General features: G+C 58.0%; 1 long non-coding RNA gene across 1 annotated transcript in view; it reads left to right on the forward strand.

Moving 5' to 3' along the window:
- LOC132597555 (uncharacterized) overlaps nucleotides 1-18,646 on the forward strand; it is a 41,312-nt gene extending 22,666 nt beyond the window's left edge. The window contains exons 2-3 of the long non-coding RNA XR_009564450.1: nucleotides 14,990-16,255; nucleotides 16,496-18,646. This is a non-coding gene — a long non-coding RNA (uncharacterized lncRNA). The remainder of the gene's footprint in view (nucleotides 1-14,989; nucleotides 16,256-16,495) is intronic.
- The last annotated feature ends 1,435 nt before the right edge of the window (nucleotides 18,647-20,081 follow it).

The raw sequence follows: 20,081 nt of genomic DNA on the forward strand, positions 1-20,081 counted from the left end.
GAACTCCCCATGGCTTTCAGGGAAGGGTCTTTAAAGAGAGGGTGAGAGCGAGGGTCTCAGGGCACATGATCAGCTTGTGCACAGTTTTCTGATTGGTGGGTGGTGAGGTAACAGGGTAATGTTTTGGGAATCTCAATCATCAACCTTCTGGTTCCAGCCAGTCTGGGGTCTACGTGCTGGTGGTCAGCATGCAGTTAACTTCCTCCACCTGAGAGGTTTCAATATCTGCAAAACAGCTCAAAGGATAAAGCTTAGAATATTATCTATAGCCTTTGAGGAGGAACTAAAAGTCCTTGACTTTGTTTATGGATAAACAATGATTATTTTGTCTGGCTTGACTGCTTTCCTTGTTTCTGCATTCCCTCGCTTCTCTGGTTAACTTTGCTCTTTGGGACTCAGGAAAGCCTAAATCTTTTCCACAACCAAGAGGTGGGGGACACAGGGGTTTGCCCCCCGGAATGTCCCAGAGGGTCCTGCTCGGTTTCAGAGGCAGGTGATCTCTGAGATTGAGTCACATGTTGACGTGAGAATTCCACATGCAAAGGTGTGATTCCCACAGTTCCCACCTCAGCCCAGCCCTCTCTGCCTGTCTGGCTCTCTTTCCTTTGCTCCCCAGGAGGCTGGGCCCCCAGCCTCTACCCGCTTGACCGAGGAGGAGATCTGGGCAGGCATCCTAGTCCTGTCTCAGCAGCAGGGACCCATCCCAAGCCTCAGAGTCCCCATTGCTCAGGGGTCAACCGTGGCCGTGCCTCTCAGTCCCTCTACCTGCTTCACCTGGTTTCTGTGAGACCATTCCAGCACCTGAGTTGTTTCCGGGACACGATAGAGACTCAGACATACGTGTTGAATGAAGGAAACATTAGTTGTCATCACGATTGTTGGCTCGTACATCATTCTCACAACAGTGGTAGCCACCTCGTTTCCACATGGTCACCTCACTCTGGGGCTTGCCTCCACCCAGCCCTTTCTTACCAGCACCCTGGCTGGACTGCCCGCTGGCTTTCGACCTGGACTCTCACCTCCCAGGCCCACATTCGGCCTTGTGCCTCTCTCCCCCGGGCGCCATGTCCAGTTCTGGTCTGGGATCTGGGCTTCTGCTTGTCTGGGGAGGACCATGGTGGTAGATGTCCCCCATCTCTGCTCTACTTAGTGAGAGACGAGACCAAGAGGGTCTCATTCACATCCAAAATGATGCTCTCTTCACAGGGGCAGGGCTCTGCATGCGTCATTTCCTGGGATCTTTTCAGGTGTTAACACAGCCTCCTGCAGCCTCAGGGCCAGAGAGAGAAGGTCAGAAATCCAGAGCAGCAGGGCTGCTGGTGTTGTGGTTGAGGGTGAGGCCTGACCAGCTTTTCCTCCTCTCCTTTGGACTTGACCAAAAGGCTGTTAAAACGCAGAGCAAGGGCCCCAAGAAAGGGGCATCTGCAGGTAGGCTGAAGTCGCTGCCCAGGAGAAACTTCCCCCTTTCCCGTCCAACAGCCTCCCAGGGGTCTTCACCCAGCAATCCCAGCTGAGCTGGACTCTGTGTATATCCAAGGCAGGGCCTGTGGTCCCCCAGGAGGGCTGGCCAGGCTGTCAGACCTGGTTGGACCTGCCCTTGCCATCTCCCCCCAAGCATGTAGTGCAGATCACTCAGCCGGTGCCCATGGCCGCTGGAAGGCTCCACCCTCCAGCTCTGGGAAACCACTGGGCCCGGTGCCTGCGCGGAGGCTGGGCCTCATCACCTGCCCCTGTGACCCCAGGCCCCTACTGCCTCGGCCCCAGGGCTGGGCCACGATGGGCGGAGGGCTGGGGCCAGGGCTGGTGGCCTTGGTGGAACCCAACCAAAGCCTCCTGTTCACCCCCCGGGCGCTTTCCAGCTTATCTCAAAGAACATCAGAAAAGCAATTTTCTTCCTCCTTTTAACTTCAGAGGGAAGGCCATTCCTCCCCTGACAGGGAAAATGTATTCCATTGATTGTAAGTCACAGCGCAGGCCTAAATTCAACCTGGAAACCGAATATCCGGCTGCCTGGAAGTGATTTACACTGCCGGCTGCGCAGTTCAAGGACGGCGGTTCCCCGGAGCCAGGGTTGGGGAATGAAGTGCTGACAGCAGGCCAGGTAGAGCTGCCTGGATCCGCCCACACCCCTGACCTGAGGCAGGTCAAAGGCAGAGGAGGCTGTGGTTGTCAGGTTCCTGCCGTGGAACTGTCAGCTCTGCAGAACTGGATTCATCCACATGAGAAACAGCGCTCCAGGGGCTGTCTGGGCTCAGGCTGGTGGGGGGGCAGCCTGACACAGGGTGGCCAGGCTGGGAGCCTGGACCTCGGCCCGCTCTGTGGCTAACGAGCTGTGTGGCCTTGGGAAATCCTCCTGGACTATCTGGGCCTCCATCTGCAGGGTCTATATTGGATGGTTTCCGGTGTCCCTAAAATCCACTTTTACATGATTGAAGTTGTCTGGTGTCCCAGAAACTATTAACGGAGACTTAAAATAAGTAAAGAGGAGCAGGGTCTTGACTGACGCCGGGAAGCTGCCTTGGCTCCGCGGTTTCCAGCTGTTTTGCAAAGAGTGATGAGTGTCTACCAAGCGCTAGGGGTCCCGGGGGGTCCAGATCCGGTGTCCTGCCCTTTAGTGGAGTTGAGGGGCAAGGTGGGCCCAGCATGGAACTCCCAGGCTCCTCTGCACGCACCCCGAGAAGGCACCACCGAGAGCCGCGGGTGCAGGGCGCGCGCAATCCTGCTGTGCGTTCCTGCAGCCGGGGCCCCGGGGCCACGAGCCCCTCGCAGGCAGGGCCAGGCTTTACGAGTTAGATGGTGGTGGTCACTGCTCTTTGACCCTTACGGGGTCCAGGCACCAGGCTCAGCTGGCCCTTGTGGCACATCTCAGAGGGAGGGAGGCTTCTTGGCCAGCGGCAGCAGGACCGGAGTTGCCGGCTCTCCAGGGCCCACCAGCAGCACGTGCTGGATGCTGGGACCAGGTCTGCAGGGGGAGGATGAATTATGACAGGTGAGGACTCCATGGCCACAGAGCTGGGGATGCCCCCTTCTCAGGAATGGCTGAGGCGGGACGTCTACTACAAGGTTGTGGGTTTTGACACAGAGAGCATGCGGGTGGGCTGGGGGCAGGGCCCCATCCCTGTGGGAGTGCGGCTCAGCGAGGCCCCAGCAGGGACTGGAAACCCACTGAAATCAGATTAGCGGTGACTCGGCTGACTTGGGCTGTGGGTAAAGTACAGGAGTCAGTTGAAGGGATGGAACCAGAGGGGCTGCTTTTCTGGACGCTGGGGCCAGACTCAGCCTGGTGGGCTCAGGGCAGAGTGGGTGGAGCTACCCTGCTGCCCTTGATCGGGTGCCGGCCTCGGCACCAAGCACCCCCAAGGGCATCCCTGGGGCCACGGGGCTGGAAGGGGCTGCTCTGAACATGCCTGCTCCCCAGAGGCAGGAGGGGCCCTGGATGAAGCAGAATCGAGCTGATCACTCGGTCCAGGGGGTAAAGCACTTGGCCTTGGTTCAGAGGCCTGCGTCCACGTCCAGGTCTGCCCTTCGCCATCTGGCCTTGGGGAGAGTGCTTTCACCTCTTGGGCCTCAGCTCCTGTCAGTAAGTGGGTGGCTGTAGCTCCCCTCCCGGGGCTGCGTGAGAAGGGGTGATGCGTGAAGAGCCCCGGGAGCGGCGAGGAGACAGTGCGGGGACAACAGCCCGCCGTGCAGGCTCCGGGCGGTGAGAGCTCTTCCTGACGGCCGTCGCTCTGGCCCTGGCGCCCCTTTTCTTCCCTGCGCCCCCCCCCAAGGCTCATTTAAAGCCCATTAAGCTCATGTTCATGACTTCAAACAGGCTCCGCTTTACCAGGCCACTGATTATCCAGGGTAACAGCAAACTCTGGGGCGTCTGCTGGGACGCCCTCCCAGGTTCTGAACGTAACCCATTTAAAGCAGCTGCAGAAACACCAGGAGCGCCCTGTCACGCCCCGTCCTGACTCAGCTCAACGCGCCAGCGCTTCGCTCATTCATTCATTCAGCAAGCGTTTGTCCACAAGCCGGATGCTACGGACGGCTCCTCAAGCCACCACCTCGCCTCTCATCCTCCGCTTAAAACGAGGACACGGTGACCCACATTCCCGAGCTACACATCAGAAGCCTCAGTTGGATTGGAACCCCAATCTTGGCACGGCTGGAGAGCTCCCTGACCACTGCCACAGGCCCTGCAGGGGTCTCAGCCCCCAAGGGGAGTCCAGCCCAGGTGGCCCTGCAGGGGCTGCACCAGGCTTCCTGTGGGTGAGACACACCTCCTGTTTGCCCCAACCTCCTCTGGGGGGCAGGGTGAAGCTTCTCCAGCCTGAGGGAGAATCCTAAATTGCTCCCCTGAACTCTGCTGCGTGCTCTGTGGTGACCTGGACGGGAGGGAAATCCAAAAGGGAGGGGATATGCGTATACATGTGGCTGGTTCCCTTCGCCATGCAGCAGGAGCTGGTGCAACATTATGCAGCAACTATAGCCCAGTGAAACAAAATAAATACATATAAAACTATGTATTAAAAAAATTAAAAGCGTAGTGTGAAAAGGCAAATAACGAAATAAATAAGCAAATAAATAAAATGCCCCCCAGGCTGTCCTGGTGCACAGCTGAGCCCAGCAGGAGGGATCGGGCAGGCCCAGCAAAGCCAGCCCTCCTCCCAGGCATCCTGGTCGCCTCCTCCCCACCTCACAGCAGCAGCACAGGGAAGGGAAATGAGCTCACGGCAACAAAGCGGGCGCTGGGCAGGCGGTGGCCTGTGACGGTGGCGCGGAGTGGAGGATGCTGCTTCTAGAACATTCCAGGCCCGGCTCGAGGAGACAGAAGGCTGAGCACAGGGCTCCTCCGTGGCCAGCTATCCACCTCCCCAGCCCCGCCTATACGTCCGGACACAGAACTCCTATCAGACAGGTTTTCCTCTCCACAGGCAAAAAAGAGGGCCAGCTTTTCTGTAAAGAAATGAAATGACTTGTTTAGGGCACAGAGCCTGGCACTCAATATTTATTGAGTAAACGGGAGGTCCAAATAGCTTGTGTGCCTATTGGTGTCCCCATAAAAATTGTCCCCACCGTCCACTTTCTGGCATCAACCAGTCAGAGCCCTGCCCCCAGCTGGTATTTCCTTTGTTTCAGTCTTTCAAATATCCGGTGCCCTGGGTTGTCCGTTCATGTATTTCGGAAAGCCTGCAACAGAAAGGAAAAGACCCAGGAAAGTAAAGCGGGCTCAGCCTGAGGGAAATGGAGACCATACCGGGAACAAGGGGAAGGTTCTGAAGAAGGTGCAGTCCGTCTCTGCGGTGATGACAGAGGGTAGAGCATCCGTGAAATGAGAAGGGGGTGCTGCGAGGGTGGGGGTGGGGGTGGGCAGGACCAGCTCCCGGGAAGGAAAATGAGCTTGTCAAGTCGCAGAGCAAAGCGGCAAAACACCCTCCAGGAATCTCGGTAGAGAAAAATGTTCCAGAAGGAGGTACAAAAAGGCAAAGATGGAAAACATGGAGACGCAGGAGATAAACTAATTCTGTATTTCTAGAGGAGAAGAAATGGAGCCCCTGATGCTCAGAAGGGAGGGCCCCCCCCCAATGAGGGCTGGGCTCGCCCACAGCCCCGCCAGGACCACAGCTGGCCACCCCCAGGGCCTGCAGACGCTCAGGGCAGCGCCCTTATCTCTGCTCTGTCCTGGGACCATCTTGACCCCACCTCCCGCAGGAGGACGACTGCCATGGCATCAATTAAATCTCACTTAATTGGCTCTCACAGCAATTTTATTAATTCCAAATTTTGAAGATGTGCAATGGAATTTCGAGAAGGTCATTACTGGACTGAGGTCCCATAAGTGGCCGAGGTGCAGACCAGACCCACTTCCCATCGGCTGCTGGGTGTTGGGTAAAGACTCCCAGGAAGCGTCTTGGGTTCTAGGGCCGTATTCACAGGCGTGAAACTAAATCCCAGCTGTTCCCACAGAGCCTCTCTCTCCGCTGCCTAGGCTGATTTTGCGGCTCACCTTTCAGGATTTTACCATGATGTTTGAATGGACCCTCGCTCAAACTGGTCAACCAAGGTGCAACAAAAAGAAAGTTCTTCCATCATGAAAGAGCTGTGGTCTGTGAGCGACCGGGAGGGCAGGGGTCCCAGCGGCTTTAAGATTTGGAAGAAGATAGCTAGTGGGAAGCAGTCACATAGCACAGGGAGATCAGCTCGGTGCTTTGTGACCTCCTGGAGGGGTGGGATAGGGAGGGTGGGAGGGAGACGCAAGAGGGAGGGGATATGGGAACATATGCATATGTATAGCTGATTCACTTCGTTATAAAGCAGAAACTAACACACCATTGTAAAGCAATTATACTCCAATAAAGATGTTAAAAAAAAAAAAAGAGATTAGGAAGGAGGATGGAGTTGCCGTAAAAAATACCTGCAGTTGCCTTCCCAGCATCATGGGCCTTCGGAGCATTTCGGGAGAATTCACAAGGCTAATGTCTGAGGTCTAGAAAGCTGCCATCTTTTTACGTCACGTTGAAGGACACAGTGGCTGAGCGCCCTTTGCGAGGTGGTTACAGGCTCTCTGTGCATCCCGTGAGAGCAGCTGAAGGCAGTGTGTGACTGTGCTCCCGGGACTCTGACGTTCTGGGTTTATTAACATGGTGCCCAGTCCACGATGGGGCTTGTGGTTTTCAAGTTCAGAGGTGAACAAATCTGCCCACAAGCTTCGTGTGAGGCCTGTGGCTGCCTGGCTGCTGCCCCCAGCCCTGCTGTCCCGTGAGCCTCTGCGGGGTGTCCTCCTGCTTATAGGGTGACACCGGTCCAGAGGAAACGGTCAGGAGGGTCTAGGTCTGACTTGGCTTCTCAGGGCAGATTTCCTCTTCTGCTCGTGTAGGAAACCCAGTGTCTGATCCTGGGCCAGGCCCCTCTGAAGAACCTCTTTCAGGGCTGAGAGGACAGAAGTGTCCAGACACTGCAGTTTGAGGGGTGGAAGGATGGTCTCCAAACGTGTGCACATCCTCCACGAACACCTGAGAAGCTGCGACCAGAGGCTGGAGGCTGCAGTGGGGGCCTCACAGAGGTGGGTCCTGGATCTGGAACCTGGTCTTGTCCTCGGCCCCTCTTTCCTCTGCTCTTTCCTCCTTTTCTAAAAGGGAAGGACATCCTAGTTGGTTCTGCCTGATTCTGCAAAATGTCTCCAAGTCAGAACTCCAGCTTCAGGTGCTTCTACTGGTGGAGACCTGAAACGTGACTCATCCATGTTGGCGCTGGTGCTTTAGGGTCCCAGGCCCTGCTGTCCCTTCCTCAGAGGGTCCCCCTTGTCCTTTCCCTCTGCCCCCACATTAGGGTGGTCCTCACCGCCCCACACCCAGGTGACAGCATCCTCCCTGCCCAGTTCCGTGGGCTTATGGACTAAACTCCAAATCCACCACTTTCATCACCAGGGGACCCCTGATGCTTCCTTGGGGCCATAAGCGAGGTGAGGCATCATGTCCACCAGGACCTGCGGAACGTGACCTGATTTAAGAACAGGATCTTTGCAGGTGTCAATAGCTAAGGATGGTGAGAGTAGATCATCCTGGGTCTAGGGTGGACCCTCCGACTACGGACTGGTGTCCTTATGACAGAGGAGAGCACAGGAGACACAGACAACGGAGGCAGAGACGGGAGTGGAGGCAGCCACTGGCCAAGGAGCGCCTCCCGGAGGGACCAACCCTGCCGGCACCTTGACCTCAGACCCCTCGCTCTGTGGGAGAATCCATTTCGATTTGCGGTCCTTCTGTGGCATTTTGTTGTCATGCAGGCCACCTGAGCCAAAAGGCACGCCTGAGAAAACCTTGTTGAACCCACTTACCTTACACACAGGACAGCAAGGTCGGATCGGTGACTTAACCATCCGATTTACGTTCACAAGTTAAGACTCAGGTCCCTGAGCTCCAGAGCCTCCTCCCAGCATCACCCAGCCTGCGCCGGCATCCGGGGGGAGGTGGAGCCTCCCCGTCCCAAGGCCAGAGCTCCCTCCCGCCACATCCCAGCCCACACCTGGGTTCAGTCTTTCCGATGAGCCCCTGTACTGTTTCCGTTTCTGATTTTCTGTACTTTATGATGTTTGACATCTTAAAACCCCTTCTGGCTGGGCAGAGAGCACCCCTCCCAGGGCTGGCCTGTTCTTCCCGACAGCAAAGGGCGCAGGTGGGATGATGCCCTGTCCACCAAGCACGCTGCCCAGACCCACACGTCCTCTCTCTGCCCAGGCACCTCAGGGGGCAGTGGTCCTCTGCCGGCATCACCACAGGGCCATGTGCCAGGCAGCTAGGGGCCAGCCTGTGTCCCGAAGCCTCAGGAGTTGTCCATCCAAGCCTATCCTAGGCTGTGACCCTGCCCTGCCTCGCGTTTCCTGCAGAAACTCCAAGAAAGGCGGGGGCTTACCCTGCCCCTCCTGCCTCCTGAACCCCCCGGTGCTCCCCACGTGGCCCTGCAGACCTGCCTCTGAGTATAATAAACTTCGTCTTCCTGAGCATCTCCTGTGCCGCCTCTTGGTCCATTTTCAGGAACGTCTGACTGAGCCCAGAACCCTCCCAAGTCTCAGCTTCCAGCCCAGGCACTTCTGGGAGCCAGGGCACCTACCCTAGCTCCCACTGGATGCCCCAGAGAGACTTAATTCGAGGATTCCAGGACTGACTGACTCACCCACCCTCCCTCCACCCACGCTTCCTGTCCACCAGCGGCCTTGAGGAGGCATGAAGCAAAGAGACGTCTCTAGGTACTTGTAGGTCGAGGAGGATGCGGACCATCCTTTGGGACATAGATGCCTGTGACTCCCCTGGAAGCTTGAATAGTTCCTCTTAGTCACTGGCGCCTAAAGTGAGAAGACAGCTCTGTACACAGGGACCCCTGATGCCCGATAGAAACTGCCTGCCCTGCAGCCTGGGAGGAAAGGGGGCAAGTCTCCAGCCCCTCCTTCCCTACGTCAATAGATTAAAATCTTCTCTGATCCTTGAGATAGCTCTGGCTCCGGTGCCTGGATAGAAATGGAGACCAAGGGTCCTGCAGGACCTCATAAGGACCGTCTTGCCTGGGGAGCCCTGAGCTGAGGGTGGACAGCTTACTGGACGGCATACTGGAGCTGGGAACTGCCCCCATGCAGTGGCCACACCTCCGGAGCAACATTTGAGCCTGAGGGTGGAGTCCACGCACGGTGGACCCTCCCTGGCAGCCCCTCCGGGGCTGGCACAGCTGCACACGCATCTCGGGGTGAGCACGTTTTAATTTTCCCGACGACCCTTCTGAGTGAAGGATCTGCTCTGATCTCCAGTTTACAGAAGAAACCGAGGCACAGAGGGCTCCAGTGAGGTTCCTGCAGAAGTGGCAGCGCAGGACCCGACGTGGCGCCTGATCCGTCACCTCTGGGCTGTAGCACCGGGATGTTGACAGACTCCGTTTCTGGCCCGGGGAGCTGGGGTGCGTGTCGCGGGCAGAGGGCGCCCTGCTGTATCAGGAGGTAACGAGACGATGCAACACAGGCTCCCGTAAAGGCAAAACCAGAAGCCCCAGTTGCTCAGCACAGTGAAATGCAGTTCCTGCCGCGTGAGTCCTGCTGGTGGTGGCAGGTCCCACGTTCCACGGGGGTGCTCTGGCCCCAAGCTGCTGCGGGCTGTGCCTTCTCCATCTCCTTGTTTCCGGGTCTCCCTGGTCGGGGCCCGGCCGGCAGGGATGGAGGAGGCTTAGTGGTGAGCCCACCGCTCATGCTGACATTTGTTCGCTGGAACGAGTCTCGTGGCTGTTCCTAACCTCGAGGGGGTGGGAAGCCGTGCTTGGTGACTCACGAGGGGGTCTGGTGTGCAGGCTTCGGGCCCCGTGTGCCTAAGGCTGGTGCCCCTCTCCCCTTCCGAGGTTGTCAGCCTGGGCCACGCGACTGTGCAGAGGGTACATGTGAACTCTGCTGGGCGAGGGCCAGGGCAGGCAGGTGTGGGCACATCCGCAGTGGCCGCAGTCAGAGATGCAAAGGCAGCTTTCTGTGCTCACCCTTCAGCCGGGATACGTCCCTCGAGGTGCCACGGGGACCGTGCGTCACCCTGGCCCCGCCCCGGGCTCCTGTTTCCTGAACTCCACGTGGGCAGGCTCTGAGGGGCTTTGCCAGGGCTGCCTGCAGGGGCAAGGCCTCTGCGTGGCCTCCAGCCCCCAGCTAGCAGGGGCGTGATGGGCCCCGAGCCCCACCTCGGTTCCTGACAGCGTGGTTCCTGGCACAAAGGCCGCCGTGCCCGATGTTATAATTTTCCCTTCTCTTCCCACTGGTGGCGGTGTTTGTGATTTGTCTGCTGCTGGGCAGAATTCAGCAGCTCTGCAGGAGATGGATGTCTGCTTTTGTGTTTGGGGAGGACAAACATGTAATTTCCCACTGCATTATTACAGCCTTCCTAAGAGCACAGCGCGCTGCCCCAGGGCCCTGTTCAGAGCTCCCGCCCCTCTGCATGACCACCTTCCTCCCCGCCTTTCAAGGTGGAGATTGCAGACCAAGCTGCAGGGGCCCCTTTTGTGGACTGCACAGATCATGGCCAGAGACACTGGCCTGACCACCAGCTGGGCTTCGGATGTGTCTCCTCTTGTCCACTCAGTGCCACCGGGAGAGACGGGGAGCCACCCGCAGTGTCTGGGGCTGAGGGTGGACGCGGTGGAGGCCTGACCTCGGAAAGGCTGGAGGGGCATTTGGGGCGTGACAGAAATGTCCCAAAACTGGAGCGTGACGCCGGTTTCACAAATCTGTGAGTTTACTCAAAATCATGAAATTGTAGACTTAGGATGGGTGAATTTTATGGCATGTAAATTATACCTCAGTAAAGCTTTAAATACTGCTGGGCATTCAGAATTCGCAGTGGAAACGGTCCTGGACGGCAGTCAGCCTCGGGCCTGCTTCCGCCTGCACTTTCCTCGGCCTCAGCTTCTCCGTCTGTGAAAAGAGGGAGGGGTTTCCAGACACCCCTGCGCCTGCCCTTCTGGGCCTCGTGCAGCTCCGAACGCTGTTCCCAGCCCACGGTCCTCAGGGGCTGCGACGGCCACGGGATGCTGGTGGAGGGGCGGGGGGGTCTCCTGGGGCCACCACCTCCCGAGCTGCTGCTGACGTGGCTCGGTCTGAGGGTGCCCCGTGCCAGATGTGCCCGGGTCACCACCGCGCGGTGCTGTCTGTACCTCAGCCTCTTCTCAGCGTTCACAAGCCTGGGAGCCAGCGTCTGCCAGGCCCAGGGCCGCGGCGATGGGCCGCGCGCCGTTCCAGCTGCGGTTTCCCTGAATGCGTCTGTCATAACGAAACTCCAGCGGTCACATAGCACGTTAGCATGTGGCTGTGTGTTGGGACTTGCAATTTCGGGCAATTACTGAGCATTTGCTGAGCAGGCGGGGGGGCCCCAGGCACACATACCTGGCCACCCGAGGTCGTCACCGGTCCTACAGACACAGAGCGACCCAGACCCAGAGGCTCCAGAGGGTAAAAGAAGCAACAGGAAACAGCCGCCAGTGGGGCAGAGAGCAGAGCACATGGGAACCAGCCACGGCTCCCGCAGAGACGCGGGAAAACACCCAGGGGTGGGACCCCCATCAGAGGCCGGCGGAGCTCCAGGCTTCATCCAAGGGGGTCCCTTCCACCCCCAGCCACGGCCTCTGTCGAGCCGACCGCCCCAGCCCCCGTGGGTGCACCACCATCGGGGAAGGGTGGAGGGAGGGAGGGCGGTTCCATCTGAGGGGCCGAGCTTCTGCCTCGTAGGCTGATCTCTGGGACGCTCAGCGTGAGGCTGGTCCAGGGGCTGGCGGGGCCCCAGAGCAAGACCCAGGCCGCGATGCAGAAACAAAGGCGCCCGTCCCCGGGCCTGTGACTGAGGCGACAAAGAATCTTTTGCACCCACTACGCACGTGTAACAGGAATATTCAGACACAAAAGGTGTTGGGTGAAATTCATTGATTCTGACTCTGAAACCCCCCTCCCCCCAGCAGGCAGTATCTGACGTGGCTTCCTCTCGGATATGCCTTCGGTTCATCTTTGCCAACAGCCAGTGTGAAACCCAATCCACGTGAAGATGCGGGCATGCACGGCGTGGGCGCCTGGAGACAGACCACGGGGGACGGGCCTGGCGTGGGCCCTCCGTGGCACCGTCCCACCCCCCCGGGGGTCCCCGATCAGCCCCCAGCTCAGCCCCCGGCTGAGGGGCGGGGGTGGCCTCCTCACTTGCACACAGCACTTCTCGTGGGTCCAGATTCCTGTTTTCTCCCGAGATTGCCAAGAAAATGTCACCTACGGCATCTGTCCTGCTTTTCTTTTGACTGAACTGGCTGCCCCCAGCCGATGAGGCTGTGGGAACAGATGGGAAGTTGAAGACAACCTTCCGGGGAAGCTGAGTCAGCGAAGGAGGAGAGGGAGGCGGGGACGGGCTGGGGGGGCAGGTCTGGGCCCCTTCAGGGCACGGCTGCCCCTGGGAGCAGCCTCCCTCCCCATGTCCTGCGAGAGGGGGCAACACTGAGGACGAGCCGCGCTCCCCACGCTGAATCAGGCACTCCCGTTTCTGCTAAGCTGGCTGCAACGCACCCTCACGGTACTGCTCGAACGTGGCCTGGAGTGAAGCTGAGCCCTTCACCCGCCAGCTGGAGGGTCTACTGAACACACGAGAGCTTAGAGGTACCCAGTGCCTCTCGCTGGGTCACAGGTGCCCAGAGATGGTATAGCCCTGCCCCCAGCCAACTCCTGGACCCGTGAGAGGGAAGGACAGCTTGACGCCAGCAGGGAGGCGTGGTGAACGAGAGGACACAGGACACACCACCTCTCGGTGCTCCCGCGGCTGCGGTGATGGACACCACCCCTGCCACGGGCAGTGACGGCCAGATGGGGCTGCCCTGGAAACCTGCCCGTCAGCCAATGCTGGGGGCGCTGGGAATAAACAAGGCTCCTGGGTCTCCTCCACACGCCTTCGTCTGCTCCACCTGTGGACGCTGCAGTGAAACTCCTGGAAAGACTCCTCCAGCAAAAGCAGCTGAACGGGGGTGCAGGGGACGGGCCCGCCACGCAGGGAGGCTTTGTCCAGCAGGCCTGCGGCCCCGTGGTCTTGGGCAAAGAGAGAGTGAGGGGAAGACAGCTCTGGCCCCAGCAGGCGCTCAATAATGCAGATGAATTTGAACCTGTGAAATGGGCTGACATTGGTCTAGGTACCTGCGGGTATGGGCCCGTCCCTCCTGAACTGGGAGATTTAAAATAACGGCCATCAGTTACTAAGTTCACCAATCTGTGATTTGGGCAGAAAGAGAGACAGAGAGACAGAGGCGGCCAGGGAGAGAGAGAGAGCCAGAGCCAGAGGAAGAGAGGGGGAAAGAAGCGGGCGAGAGGGAGGGAGACAGGCCTCGCCGCTCAGCTCTCTCCTGGAGGACGGAGAGGTCTTCGTGGCCAAGTCAAGAGCCAGGGCGGAATGCGGCCTGGAGCCCGGGGGTCCCTGGGGCCACACGGCCAGGTCTCGCATGTGTGGACCCTGCGGGAGGGCAGGAGGATGGCGGGAGGAGGTGGGGAAGGGCAGCTCAAGTTGGGAGAATTTGCCCCAGGGCGGGTGGGGGAGAAAAAGCAGCCCACCCCTCCCAGCCCTTAAATCGCAGCCAGAGCCCCGCGAAGAGGTCCCTCGGGCCACAGAACCTCAGGGTCTGCATGCTGTCCTGACAACCTGAGTGTAAACCCCCGAGCCACTTCCCGTCTCCGGGCCTCGGTTTCCTCGTCTAGAAAATGGGTTGGTACCTGCACCTCTTCCCAAGACTAGGTTGGCCGTGTGTGGGGCTCGGGGCACCATCGCAGGCGCGGCGACTGCTTCCTCCGACCCTGAGGTCGGCTTGGTTCGCACGAAGCTGGAGATCTTATCCTAAGGTCGTTGCCCAGCCTGAGGTTTTGTCTGTTACCCCCGACCCGGCAAGAAACCGGTTGAAGTCAGTCTGACCATCCACGCTGTGGCATACACGACCTGCGGCGGACGGCAGGGCCCCCTTGCCCCCCGGGCAGTGGACAGGGTCATGGGGCCTTCGTTTTCACCCTTCGATGCTCCCTAGTCCTAAGTGATGTCGGATCTCTTTCAGTGGCTGGCACATCTAAGACAGAGGCCCCACGGTCCAAGGAAGAAGATGTTATTGGCAAAGGCCTCCCTGGATAGAGATGGGGACCCGTGTCCCCCGGACAGACGTGTGTGTCAACCAACTCCATCACTTTCCCCGGGGCCACAGAAGTGGGCAGTAGCTGACCTCTCCTGCTGGCTCACCGTGTTTGCCTGTGACCTTGGAGAACAGCGTCAGGGCTTGTCCAGAGCAGCCTCATTGCCTCGTGACTTGATACCTGGTCCGACAGGAGCACCGTGAGCTCCTCCCACGGTCCAGGTGCACAGCCGTGTGGGAGCTTCAGAAAAAGGGGTTGGACCTCCCAGGACATGCCAGCAAGGTCACCCGAAAGTGTGTGCAGAAACACTTACAAAGCGAAGTCTGCCCCACAAACCTGGAAGACGGAGAGAGCAGGGCTGTTCAGGGAGTCGGTACATCTGCAGGACGTGTAGCTTCCGGGGGAGAAGTGCAGGTTGTCGGAGACGGCGGGGTGAGACCATCGCCTGTGGGAGGAGCGCCACCTGCTCACGGGCGCGGGAGGGGAGGACTCACCTGGCCCAGAAGCTGAAATTATACTTAAAGAAACACGTGCGAGCGGAGGTGTCCTCGGCCAGGTTCGCCTTCTCAGCGAATGTCTTTCGGCCCAAGAGAAATTCTGGTTGACGCAGAGGGAATCTGCAGAGCTGATCCTGGCGGCTCTTGTCTCTGCCATACGGACCTTTTCCACGTCACCATCCTCCCCCGCCCCATCACCTGGCAGGCTACTGCTGCCCAGAGTCCCCCAGCCGGAGGGATTTCTGCCCTCAACTTCACCTCTAGCCTTCCCCAGTGAGCCTTTTTTTCCTGATAAAATAGATTTGCTCTAGTTTTTTAAACTTTTATTTATTCTGCTTCCTTTTCCATTTCTTCCCAGGCCTCCTATTCTCCATGGTTCTTGAAATTTCCAGATTATTTAGCAGGTCCTGAGACGGGTCCCCACCAGGCCTCCTCGTACACGAGAACGTCACGTCCGTGTCACATTTAAGATTACTTTGGAGGGACCTCACCGTGCTGACCGTGCCGCTTGGCTTTCTCCCTGGGAAAACCAGAGCCCAGAGAAGCAAAGAAAGTCAGCCAAAGTCACAAACAAAGTCAAGTTCCGAACCCTGACTAGAAATCAGGTGTTCAGGCAACAGCCCTCTTTGCTGCTTGGAGAAGAATAAAGCGTCAGCGGGAAGCGGGGGCGTCCAGCAAGGCCGGGACGCTGCCTTTGGGGGGAAATCAGCTGAGAAGACCCTCTTTCTACACTGGGGGATAAAGCCAGGAGCTACGTGACACAGCACTGAGCAGTGAGAAACAGTGGAAGCTCGCCAGGCCCTTCTGGGGATGCCTTTCCCTTCCTCATGAAGAAGGCCAAGCAGCCGGCACTGCCCGCTGGAGGTGGACACAAGCAGGGGCAGCAGGAGAAGGACCTGGTTTACCACGGCGCTGCGGCATCAATGCGACGGCCACCTGCCCCCAAATTGCTTGCTGCTTGAGGGGGGACACCGACTGATCTAAGCCTTTGCTTCTGGGTCTCTTAACCCTTGTAGCCTCACTTATTCCTAAATGACACAGGCCCTTCTGCCGGGAGACACCACACGCCCGGGAAGGGAGCGGAGCGATACGGGAGCGCAGCGATACGGGAGCGCAGCGAGCGCGTTTCGGCCGCCTGCCGAGGTAGTTGCTGTTTCTCGCTCACTTAACCGTCCACCTTGGCTGTTCCTGGTCAGGCGATGCTTTCTGCACCCGCCCTGCGCTCCCGCAGGTGGAGAAGCCCCTGCGTTCACCTGGCAGGTGGGCACGTAGTCATCGATTGCTGCAAAGTACCCCCCAAACTTAGTGGCTTAAGGAAACATCAGTTATAGCTCACAGTCTCTGTGGGTCAGACCTCCATCCTGCACGCCTGGGAGCCTCTGCCTCGCAGGGTCTCCTGCCGCTGCAGTCAAGCTGTCAGCAGGGCCCCGATCCCATCCGGAGGTGCAAGTGTGGGACATCCCACTTCCGAGCTCACGCGGTTGTTGGTAGATTCCAGATCCTCCCTCGTGTATAAGTGAGGCTGCTGGACCCTCAGTTCCTGGCTCCCTGGACCTCTCCATAAGGCAGCTCACACGGCCACTGGCTCCATTCGAGCAAGAGAGAGAGCGCGCCAGGGATGAAGGTGGGCCAAGAGGGAGGAGGGAGCGCCCCCAGGCAGAGGCCGCAGCCTCTTTCCGCCTATCCCATCACTCCTGCCGTGGGCCCTACGTGAGAAATGAGTCAGTGGTCCAGTCTGGACTCAAAGGGAGGGGACTGCACAGCCATGAGCCCCGGCAGGCGGGACTGTTGGGGGCCCTGGGAGGCTGCCCCTCATGGGGAGAGGGGGGCCGAGCCAGGACCCCTTCTGCTCTTCTTGTTACAGGGAGGCACGAGTCACACACGCTCACCTCTGCTGCCGGACCCACCGAGCGCGGGAAGCAGGAGAGCTGTCCAGCCGCGTGTCCAGGAGAAGTGGGACAGGGCATGGCCAGGCTCGCCTCGCCGGGCCCAGACCCTTTGCTCCAGGACCTCACCCAGGAGAAGCTCCGTCCTTTCTCTGGGAACTAAGATCCCAGTCGTGCACTCAAACCCAGGGCTCAGGGTTTGGAAACAAATCCAGAGTCTCACTGGGGAAATGATCTCTGCTTCCACCAAGCCAGTCCCTCCCCGGAGGCAACAGGCACAGCCCCGCTGACCACCTGCTCGAACTGGGGGATGGGCAGGGGAGGGGAGACGAGGGGAACAAAACAGGAATGCCTGTCCTTCAGAGGACACAGCGGCAACCTTGATTCCTTCAACCGTCAGGGTTATCAGGCAACAATGTCGAGATCGTGACCCTGAAAACACCCAAGAGCCACTCCTCGCATGTGTGTGGGACTCAAATCTTGGAACTGAATACCTTTCCCAGTGGTCACCAGGGTGGGGGGATTCACGTGCTCCTGTGGAAGCGGGACCCGCAGAGTCGGCACCTGCAGGGCTGTACCTCTCAGGGCCAGAGCTGGGCCGGGGTTTCCTGGGAAGTCATTGGAGCACTCCCACCAGCACCCCCGGGCACCCACTCTGGCAAACAAGCTAGCTCGTGTGCTGCCCGGCCATGAAAACCCCCTTGTAAGGCACCAGGGTACCTGGGCCCAACACGCAGGCCTCCCCCATGGCAGGCTTCTGGCCCTGCGACCTGCCTGCCCCAGAACCTGCCGTTCCCCATGTCTCTCCTCTTCTCTTGAGACGTGAGACCCGGGGGCCACCTCACTGAGCACAGCACTGCCGAAGTGATGCCCTGTAACGTCCAGGGCCAGGACACGCCACAACGCGGTGGCTCACCTGTCTCATAGGACCCCCGCCCTTGTAGCCCAGCCGCCGTGTTGTAAAGGAGCCCTGCCACAGGGAGCCTAGACCTCTGCCCACAAGCCACGGAAGCTGGGGTCCAGGGCACAGAGGGAGCTGCCCAATCCCCCCCCCCCGCACCCCGTTCAAATTACAGGTTCGAGAACAAGGGAATTGTTGCCGCTGTTTTGAGCGCTAAGAATTGTGGCTTGTTATGCGGCAGTAGGTGACTGTGACAAGGCTCTCCAGCTGCATCGCTGGGATGAACTACCTGTGAAATACTCCAGGAGAACCAGGTGAGGCCACCCACCCGCCCACTGGGACTGGAGACCGTGCGTCCTCTGGACGTCAGAGAACGCCAAACAAAGGCAGCGTTAGCTTAGAATAATCACCCTCTGGCCTCACGTCCCAGCCACGTCTATTAGGCTTTGCTCCAACTGTGATGACAAGACCAATGACTGTGAATCAGGACGGAAGGACGGAAATTGTGTTCGGGGAGGAAACCTCATCTTCCCCTGCGGGGTGGGCTCACGGCTCGACTGCAGGACGACGCTTCCCTCCCTGTTCCCTGTCGCAGGAGAGCTTGCCTCTCTCAAGCAGGGCGCAGCGTGTTCAAGAGGCCACAAAATGAACTGAAGCGTTTGTGGGGCTCCGGGAACAGAGCTGTCCCCCTCACCCCCACTCGGAGGAGAATGTCGCCAGCAGATCTGCCAGCAGCCCCTTCCCGCCGGCCCAGCTCGTGCTCAGGTGGGCTCTGGCCCCAATCGAAAGACCCTGAGGCTGTGCTGGGCACACCCCCCCCCCCCCCCAGCTTCGTCTGTTTCCTGCATCTGCTGTAAAGTCAGGAGCAGGTGAGAAAAGTCCTACACTCTTGCTCTGACACCCCACCCATGCAGGGCCCCCCCCCGCCTGGTGCGCAGGGCCTAAGATTTGCCAACCTTGTGAGTCAAATAAACGAAAGAGAGGAACATTGCAAATACAAATGTAGGTGAATATTTATTTGGAATGAGAAAAATACTGTAACCAATGACAGTACTTTAAAAGCTGACAAACACGGCAAGCATCACAAAAACCGGAAGAATAACACCGTTAATCATTAATAATTATCTGTCTGCCGTACTTTTCTCTCTGCCTACTTTTTGGCTGTATATTTTTGGTCGGCCTCTTCCTATAATTACATAATATCATTTCCTATAAAGACAATAAAAAGATAACGCAGTTTCCATCAGCGTGGTTGACTTTTTAGTGTAGAAAGTTTATAAAAGTTAATTTTAACTTTGCAACTTGCCGTCAAGAGGAAATTCTAGTGTTGTTGTCAAATTCAGAAAAAACGTCTCATATTTCTTTTACATCCAAAAGCTTTAAGAGGTCGGCATGTTTTGCATTTTCTTGGGTAGTGGATCTGGGTGAATGCTCTCTGAGCCAGTGACACTCTAAACTCTCTGCTCTCTCTGGAGCAGGTGGATGGCTTTTCAGGAGGCAGACATAAGGCATTTCACATGACGATCCGTCCCCGTTAGCAGGGACCTGTGTGAGCCAGGGGGCTGCAACTTCAGCTTCTTCAACTTCTTGTAAGCTTGGCTCTGAACCTGCGTGTCCTTGGGCGAGCCGCGCAGAGGAAGCGCCCGCCCCGTGGAGCTGGGGGGATTCTGTGCAGCAGCGCCGGGGCCAGGCCTGTCATCCACGCTGGCGAAGCTTTATTATTTGTCGGTGGTGACGATCCTGACAGATTTCTCCAGGAATCTGGGTCACCTGGATGGATTCCCTATAAAACACAGCCCTTAGAAACCTCAGCCAGCTCTTCATCAGCAAAACATTAGTGCCCATTAGGGGAGGGGGCGTTAGTTAAATGAAAGGGTCTGTTATTCCCAAGGAAAACAGCATCGTTCTTAAAACCTGGTGGCCGCCCCGTGACCTTGGCCAAGCACGTGTCTTAGAATGGTGTGATTTGATGGCGCCTGGTACAGGCGAGGATGAGGAGTGATGGGAGACCACACGTGGCTGGTGGGAATGCGAAATGGTACAGCCACAGCGGACAGAAAGCTAACCACGTATCTACTTTGGGACTCAGCAATCCTTCTGCAGGGTTTCTGCCTTAGATAAATGAAAGTTATGTTCACAAAACCTGTACATGGATGTTTATAGCAGTTCTGTTTATAACCACAAAAGATTGGAAAACCCCAAATGTCCTTCAATAGTTGAATGGTTAAACAAACTGGTGTATCCCTATCACGGAACACTGCTCAGCAGGAAAAAGGACTAACTACCAACGATGCAGGCAACCACCTGGACGGATCTCAAAGGCATCGTGCTGAGTGAAGGAAGCCAGTCTCAAGGTCTCCGGACTCCATGTGCTGTTCTCAGAAGGACGCAGTGATGGTGTGGTTTCCGGGGGTGAGGGGTGGGGGAGGGTATGATTATAAAGGGGCAGCAGCAGGGGTTTCCTGGGCTGATGGAGCGGGTGATGCCACATCCTGACTGTGATGGCGCTGACACAGATCTGTTAAAATCCATGGAACTATATACCCCAAAGCCCCCAAATCAGTTACTGTGTGATAATTACAAATACAGCTGGGTGAGCTGTATTCTGGGTCCAGTGGCCCAGAACCTCACCCACGCAGGGAACAGGGAGAGCCGAGCGGAAC

This window comes from Globicephala melas, chromosome 7, assembly GCF_963455315.2.
Source record: "Globicephala melas chromosome 7, mGloMel1.2, whole genome shotgun sequence".
Taxonomy (NCBI): Eukaryota; Metazoa; Chordata; class Mammalia; order Artiodactyla; family Delphinidae; genus Globicephala; species Globicephala melas.